The sequence below is a fragment of the Vulpes vulpes genome, chromosome 12 (genome assembly GCF_048418805.1).
Source record: "Vulpes vulpes isolate BD-2025 chromosome 12, VulVul3, whole genome shotgun sequence".
NCBI classification, from domain to species: Eukaryota; Metazoa; Chordata; class Mammalia; order Carnivora; family Canidae; genus Vulpes; species Vulpes vulpes.
This window is the reverse complement of record NC_132791.1, coordinates 158,801,045-158,809,905: the sequence shown is the minus strand read 5'-3', so window position 1 is coordinate 158,809,905 and position 8,861 is coordinate 158,801,045.

Below are 8,861 nucleotides of genomic sequence, written 5' to 3'. Positions count from 1 at the left end.
GCTCCAAACGAAGTGGGGTGGGCCAAGGCAAAGGCCTAGCAGAGTGCAGGGGGGACCCCAGACAATGGTGATGTTAATACCAGCAGCAGTGCACTGAGGCCACCTGAGTGCTCCCTTCCTCCTCAGCTCCTGATTCAGGGGGACTGTTGGTAGGGGCCTCCTGAACGCTCCCTTCCTCCTCAGCACCTGCTGCAGGTGGACTGTCAGTAGCCCCATTTTACAGATGAAGAAACTGAAGTCTAGAGAGCCCAGCCACTAAATGGTGGCATCTGGCTTCGAACCCTGATTCCACACCCCCACCACCAGAGGTCCTCTGGCAGGAGCACCAGGGGGCAGCAATCAGAAGGGGTAGGGGTGGGGGTCCCTTTCTCATCCCTAGTGGCCCCAGGCCAGGGCCAGTGAGGGCTAGGGAACTGGGAAGGCACCAACACTGGCCAGATGTGCAACCCTCTGGCATCTTGTTGGAGCTGCTGCTGCTTTCTCGACCTTCAAAGGCCGCCTGGGGGAGCCCCGCCTTGCTCAGAGTGCTCCCCAGATGGCCTCTAGGCCCACAGCTCCAAACACAAAGCCAGCACGCGCCTTTTGTGCAGGATGAATGTCCACAGCAGGGGCGGAGTATGGGAAGCCACCCGGAGCGGAGCGGCCCTCCCGCCCAAATTCCCCTCCCGCCCAAATTCCCCTCCGGGTTGGGGACGACAGGGCTGCAGGACTGCTGCCTGCAATCAGGGCCAGTGTGTTCCCTGCCCCGGGGCCTCAGACCCGGGGCAGCAGACCAGCAGGGGGCCCGGGCCAGTGAGACCACCAAGATCCCCTCGCACCCCATTTCACACACGGAGAAACAGGCCTGAGGGGGGCTGATGGGGCTGCCCTCTCTCCCACAAGTGAGCTCCAGGGTGGATGGGCTCTGATCCACGGGGCCCAGAGCTGGGAGACAGGCGACTATCTCAGTCCATCTCAGTCCGGCGCAGGATGCTGAACACGAGGCCACTGCCAGACTGGGGGCAACCAGGCTAGGAAGGGCCAGATCCTGAAGCCTCGCCAGCATCCCCCACATCCTGCCCCCTGGCCAGGCTCTGGGCACTCTGCCTGGCACCGGGCAACCACTGCCTCACTTCCTCCCCTCAGCTTGCGTATTCATCCAGGATCCTTGTCCTCTCTAGCCTTCATCTGTGAACAGGGGTGTTGTGTCCTGGTGGGTCTGAGGAGCCCCCCACCCAGTGGTGCCGAGAGCATCAAGTGTGCCCTGCTCGCCAGTGCTGAGCCTCACTGATGGGTCCCCACACCAGCCTGGAACCCTGTACCCCTGACAGCTGGCCCAGATTACCTGATATAATGGGGGGTCTGTGGTATGTGGGAGCCCCAGCACATACCCAAAAGGGATGCTGATGAAGTTGTCTGGAGTCAGGATGGAGGTCCTATGGGGAGGAGGGTGTTCCAGGGTGAGCAAGGAGTGACCACCGAGGGCATGCAGCCTGAACCCTGATTTGTGACTGATCAGGTCACCACAATGCCTGGGAAGAAGAGGAACCCAGCTGGGATGGTGCTTGGCCAAACTGTGGTTCTTGCCTCTTTCCGCCATCATGGGACAGGGCGCCTGTGTCAGTTTGTCACTCTGTGGGGCAAAGAAAAGGGACTCCCAAATGGGCCACCCAGAGCTGCCCAGGGCCCCTGCCTCCACCCCGCTTCCCAGGTAACTAAGCCAGCAGTAGGTGGCCCCCACCCCAGGGGTTACTTTTGTCCTCTCTTGCTCAAACATTCGTGTGCAAATTTGTTGCCATCCTTGCAAGCCCTGCAAGTCCTCTGCCCCAGGCTCAAGGTCCTGTAGGTCCCACCCTGTGCTTGTTTGTGCAGTGTCCAGGAGGCAGGGGGGCTCTTTAGGGATCAGCCAGGCCAACGCTTGGACAATAAGATGGGGAACACAAGGCCCAGGGAAGGCCAGCCCAGTCTCCAGCAGGCCCACAAAGTGGGCAGGTGGAGCGAGGAGGTGGACCAGCAGGGCCAGGACCCCAGTGAGCCAACGGGATCAGACTGCAGGACAGGAGCTCAGCTAGGGAGAGGGAGCTGTGGTGCTTTTAGAACAAAATAGGTCTTCCTCAGGAGCAGAATGCTCTGAAGGCCTGGACCCATCCAGTGGGTATGAGGGGAAGGTCCCCCCAGACCCTGGAAGAAGCACAAATAGTTGATATCAAGTAGCCAAGTGACTGAAGTAGGAACAGATCCAGGAACCCACTCTGGTCCTCTGCGTGGAGAGAAGGAGCTGCCCCACATGCCCTCATCCAGGGTCCAGTCTGGCCTCCGCCACCCACTGGCAGCTTGGCCTCGGGGACAAACTGGTCCTCAGTTCACTTGCCTGTGAAATGGGAGTGATGACATTCAGCCTTGGCAAAGAGGCTGTTCCTCAGTGGGCCCCCCCCAACCCCCTGCCAGCACCCAGATGAGAAGGGCAGGTGGGGTGAGCCCTGGGGTGGGAGTCAGACAGAAGTTAGCACAGCTAAGAGTGCAAGCACCTACCCGTGCTTGCTCCACACATGCAGCAAGGATTTCGGGGTCTCAGGCTGTGTCTGCCCCACCTGCTCACCTTTGCCTCGTACCAGGAAAGTAGCCCCCTCAACAGCGAAGGGGTGTGCCTGGTCTGCTCCCGTGACATTTTATTCACAAACGCTCCATTTGAGTCTCATCTTATTTTCACATGTCGCAAAATATTTTTCTTCTTTGGATGTCTTCTCAGTGGTTTACGTGTGAAAGTGTTCCTGGGAAGACACAGACACCATGGAGGCCTGGTGCTCGCCCCTGGGCACAGCTGGATCCCCCAAAGCTCAGGTGGCAGCACTGGCATCATTGGGCGGGGAGATGCCCTGGGAGGGTCTGCTGGGAGTCTGGCCTCGGCTGGGGGTGGGGGAGGCCTTAGCCGGCCTCCCCGCCAGGTCCCCGCACGCTCCTCCTGGCTGCGCGGTGGGTTTACGCTGGCCTGCGGTTCCCACACTGCGCCAGGCCATGGAAGCGTGCCTGGGCCCCCCGCGGCATTAGTGCCGGGCTCTGCCTCTGAATGAATGGGGGCGGCCACGGGGGGCGAAGGGGGGGAACTCCCAAAAGACCATCTGGCTCCGCGTTATAATAGAGCAATAAAGGGCTTGTCTGCCTTTCAGAGGTTGGGAGCGAGCTGCTCTCTGACACCACAGGGTTTTAACCAGCTTGGGACTGCGACCTGGGCCTGCCCCCGGCCACTGGGAGGGCGGGGGGCCACGTGGGCCAGAGAAGCCCCTAATCCGGAGGGGGCCCATGAGACTCAAGGGCTCCGAGCTTTCCCACACCACCCGCCTCTGCATGTCCGCCCCAGCCCCTCTCTGCACTGGAGAAACTGAGGCCACAGAGGCTGGGGCTGGTCAAGCCTGAGGACTCTGCCCCCCGCCCCCACCCCCCTGCTCAGGGACTAGGGCACACTCCATTTGGGAAAGGGGGGGTCTGCTTTGGCCTGCAAAAGCAGGGCTCCCCAAGCCCAGCCTGGGAACCTGATGGAGCTGCCTATGTGTGATCCCCTCATAATGGGCAGGAGCCCTGAAGATGAGTGGACCCCCTGCCCCTCCCCAAAGTCAGGTTGCAGAGTAGAGCCTGGTCATGAACAGCAGAGAGAAGGGGTAGGTGCAGAGGCCGGAATCAGCACCTCACCGTCTGGGTGAGGAACCAGCTTGCTCCAGGCCCCCATGAGTAAGAGGTGAGCCCAGAATTCACAGCTGGATAGCTGTCCAGGGGTAGCTTCTGGGGAAGGGTCCCAGCCTCCTGAATCATGGAATAGGAGGAGGCTATGGATTTGTGACCTGACTCCCAGTCCAGCCCACCTGTGGGTGCTCACACACTGTCCTTCCATCCCTACTCAGAGCCCTATGCCCCCCAGAGCTCCCCATCATGGAAAGAGAGGTTGGTGCATGGACAAGGGGTATGTGGAGAGCCCTGAACCCCTGACTTGGTGACCCTGCTCCAGGGCACTGGCCTTTTATGGGTGAGAATAACAGGCAACCCCAAGCAGTCAGCCCCAGCAATGGCGTCTCCTTCTAGGCCTGGGGCCAAGGGGGCAGCTGGGGTGGGCACTACTCTCCTCCCAGCAATGCCCTGCTCATCTTTGTCCACCCTTGGTCATCCCTGGAAACCTAGAACCAGTGCCTCCATCAGGTGGTCTTGGCAGGGAAACCCCACTGTACACAGGTAAACTGAGGCACAGAAAGGACTGGCATGTGTTCAACAGAAAGCCAAGGGGAGAGCCCAGCCTCAGCCTAGATGTGCCCCCTGCACCCAGCCCCTGACGCCGATGGTGAATGTGCTCAGATAGCAACCCTCCAGGCTCAAGCTGCACCCCAGTCCTACACCCCCCAGGGCACTCCCTGAAATGCACAGACACCATCTGCGAGGAGTTCTCTGTGGGTGGGACAGTACAGGCCCCAGGCCCTGTGGGAGCTGGGTGCAGAATTGGACCGGCTTCGGGAGCATCACAAAGGGCAGGGCACTGACCACCCCCTGACCAGACAGTGCGGAAGACGAGCTGCTGACAGGTCCTTCCCTCATGCTCCCCCCAGGACCCACCTGCTCCCGACACGGTAGTACATCAGTGCTCAACCACCTTGAATGTTCTTCCACTGGGGGGGCTTCTACCAGCTGGGCAGCGAGACAGGGCTGGGAAGCACACTGAGCTGTGTCCATGCCCCGACCTACCAAGGGGAGTGGGCTGTGCCAGGTCGCAGGTACAGGTATGCGTGCAGGGGAACCCCCTTCTAGCCAGACTTGGAGACTCTGGTCCCCCCTAAGCTCAGATGCCCCTATTCTCTTTGCCTGGCACAGTGTCTGGGATTCCTCACCTGGAACACACCCACCCTCCTTCCAAGGACACCTCAGGAGGCTCCTCCTGCAGAAAGCCCTCCCTTGACATCCCTGTCTTACATCCATTCGCCAAATCACTGCTCTTCTCAAAAACATCAGTGCACCAGCCCTCCGCAAGACACCCAGCCCAAGTGTGCACACTCCCTTTTAGAAATTACAGGAGTAGTGGATGCTCACTCTAGAGAATCTGGAAAATACACACACAATGAAAAGTAACCAAATTTATGCCCCCAAACTGTTGGCATTTTTTGGGGGGGGGGAGATTCCCTCCACTTCTCTGCCAACATTAAACGGTGTCCTGGCCAGAGTGTCGGCCTGTCTTGGATATACACCCCTCAAAGTTACCCCCTACCTGTGAAGGTTTCCCCAGCCCCCATTCCAGTCCTTCTCCCCGGAATAGGGGCCAGGACTCAGTGCCCTCCAAGCCCCAAGCCCTGAGTGTCTACTGCTTCTGCAAGGGCAGGGAGGGAGGAGCAAGAGCTCTCATCTCTGAACCCAATTCTTTGGTATGGGAAGGGGTGCAGGGAGCTAAGGCCAAGGGGGGGCTGGGGTTCGTCCTGGCCTGGTGGTGGCCACAGTCCCTGGGGCAGCCCTGACTACAGTGGGGCCACAAACCCAACAGCTCCCACACTGCGCAACGGCAAAGGCAGTGCATGTACCTCACTGCAATTCAGGCAGACGGGAGACTCTGCCCGGGTCCCGGACGTACGCCCGGGTCCCGGACGTAGGGCAGGTGCTGGGTCCCTCGCGGCATTCCTCTGCCCTCCAGCCGCTGTTGAAACAGGCTTCCAGAGGCCTGTGCAGATGGGGCGGGGAGAAGGGCCACGCCCGGGAGAGCAGTGGGGTCAGGCTGCAGCCACACGGTGACCTCAGACACATGCGCTCGCCACTGCCAGCGCACGGTCCAGGGCCGCCAGGGACACTTGGCACACAGTCTGTTGCCAGGCCTGGCCCATGGGGAAGGTGCAGGCCTCTCCATGTTGTGGGGACACCTCTCGTCTGACCTCCGACCTCCGGTCATCAAGAGTCACCCATAGACTGGGCGCCGCTGGAGGGAGCGGGGCACGACCCCCAGGCGCATCTCCCGGGAGGGCACAGCCGTTCCCCACACTCTCACTAGGCAAACTGTCGGCCTTTGGAAAACACCTGTATCGTAAAATACACCTAACAAAGTTTATGGCTGTAACTGCCAAGCATATGGTTCAGGGGCATGAAACACATGGACACTGTCGTGTGCCCATCACCACCATCTCCAGAACTTTCCATCCTCCCAGAGGGTCTCTCTGGGAGCCCCCCAGCCCCTGGCACCCACCCTGCCACTTCCTGTCTCAAGGGATCTGACCCCCTGGGAACTGCGTGTGCGGGGAGCCCTTCGGGACCCATCCTTGGGGACAGGCTTATTTCAGGAGCACGAAGTCCCTGAAGGCTGGACCATGTTCCGTCGTCAGGAGGGACCCTGTTCTGCACACCCATCCATCCAGCGATGGACACCTGGGTTGCCTCCCCCACTTGGCTCCTGTGAGCAATGCTGCCATGACCGTGGGTAAGCACACAGCTCTCAGCCCTGCATCCCGGTCTTCAGGGTGTTGACCCAGGAGAGGACCTTCTGGACCACACGGCAGCGCCCTGCTTGATTTCTGGAGAGCCCCACACCGCCCGCCCTGGCGGCTGCACCCTTTCACTTTCCCAGGAAGAAGGAGCAAATGCCCCTGGAACCCTACCCGCCCCCAAAACCCCCCACACATGGTGCCACCTGCTTTTGGTCAGCCTGGGAGAGGATGGGGGTGGAGGTCATTCAGAAAGGGGTTTCAGTCCCAAGTTCCCGAATTTTTACAAAATCATGCCCAACTAGGGAAGCTGTCCACATCCACAGCACCTCACTCCAGACTCACGGAGTTCCCCAGGGTGGGGGACAGGACAAACTCTCCCTCCCCCTCAAAGCCCCAGCTGGAGAGGGGATCCCCTCCTCAGCTGCTAACCATCCCCTGGATTCCGGACGCTTCTGCGCAAAGCCCACCAGCCTGGAGTGGCCTCAGCCCTCCCCTAACCCGCCCATCGGTGGCCCCCTCCCCCAGGCCTTGTGGGCCAGCCCCCTCGGGTGGTGTGAGCCAGGAGCCCGAGGAGTTTCCCACACTTTGGCCCCATTCATAGTGTTAAACGGCCCACAAAGGCCAGGCGTGTGCCTTGGAGGCCGCACGGAGCTGCCATCTGGCCCGCACGCAGGGAGGGAGCAGGCCTCTCATCCGGCCTCACTGGGATTTAACACCGCTCATTTCATATTTCCCACAACTGAAAAATGGACCAAAGCTGCTCCAGCGCAGGGGGAGGAGGGAAGAGGAAGGTAGCCTCCCCTCTCCGCCACAGCCCACCCACCACCCTCACCTTGGGCCGGCCACCCTGGCCCACGGCGGGTGGGTGGGCAGCTGGACCGTGTCTCCTGCACGTGTCTCATTGGGACCAAGAGCCAGCCTGGGAGAAGGGGGGAGGGCAAGACACAAGCCCTAACCAACTGCCCCCCTCTGAGGAGGGGAGGGGGGTGAGGCCATGAGCAGGAGGGCCTGGCCTGAGCACTGCCCTCATTTGTGGTCAGAGCCCTGGGACCCCCACTGCTAGCAGACAGGAGGTCAGGGCACATGTGGGCTTGGGCCTATTTCTAGCCAGTGGAGGCTGTGGCTAGGGCCAGGGTGAGCATGGGGCTTGCTCCTGGTGCCTGCCTGCATTCCCTCCACCCTCAGCTAAGCACTTCCTTGGTGCTGAGTCCCTGGCTGTCATCCTGACCCTGACCCTCTCCACCCCAGCCCACCCCCAAGAAGCCCACAAGTAGACAAGGAACACACCAAAACATTCTGACTGCCCAGCATGAGCCCCATTTTGGCTGCAAAAATGGTCCCACTGAGCATCACTGGGTCCCCCTCGAAGCCTGCAGGACCAGCCAACTCACATCAAAGTTGTAAGTTACAGTCAGTCTCCAGGGGCCAGGGAGCAGAGGGGGAAGCACATGGCCTCAGCACACTCATCCCCAGCTTGCTCGGATGTCCCCTGCCCTTTTACATCAAACTAGAGCCAAATATCTATATAGGGTCCCATCTGCTCAGAGATGAGCTGCAGCTCAGGGTGAGGCTGCCCCAGCCCTCAGGGTCACCCATCTCCCACAGCCAGCCCAGGGACTGTGTCCCCTTCAAGAGAAGTGCTGTTAGGAGGGAGGAGGGGGAGAAGCCACCAGAGGGGTGAACAGGAGCTCCCTGCCCTCCTTCTCCAGAAGCACCTGAAGGTTCCACTCTGGGAGCTCCCCAAGCCTAACCCACCCTAGCAGGTGACCAGACCAGCTGGCCCATGGGGCAGTTCTGAGCTGCCTCCAAGCCACGCCTGCCCTGGCTGTCGTGACACCATCCTGCATGCTTTCCGGCAGGCCCCATTGCTGGGAAACCAAAGACCCCTTGTATACGGTGGGGGGTTGGGGGAATAATTTCTGGAGCAGGTCCACCAAACAAGCCAGTCATAGCTGTGGGTCACTGCCAAGACCCCAGGAGGGGGAAGGTCTGACTGGACCCTTGGTAAAACCCCATAGTTTCCAGCCACACCTGGACATGCTCCTGAATTCTCACTGTGGCTAATGTGCCCTGATGCCACCTGCTAGCTCTTGGGACAGATGCCCTGCCTGCCCCTTTCACCCAGCTGGTCCTGCCCTGTCCCGGGAAGAAGCCCCAGCCCCTCTCCTTCCCTCAGTCCCTGCAGGAAACTGGATTCCTGACTCCAGAGAATCAGAGGAAGATGACTGCTCTGGGCAGAAGGGTGGCCCCATCACAGCTGCTGGACCTCAGCTTGGCTGGCCAGACACCAGGATTATCAGTTCTCCCGGTGAGGCCCTAGGGGGCTGTCTGAGATTGTACAGCATCCGAGTGGGCTCCAGGCCTGTCCTGCTCTGACCCTCATGTCTACCACCTGGCACCCTTCCTCCCCACCCACTGGCAAAATGCCCTTCAAAGAAAGCA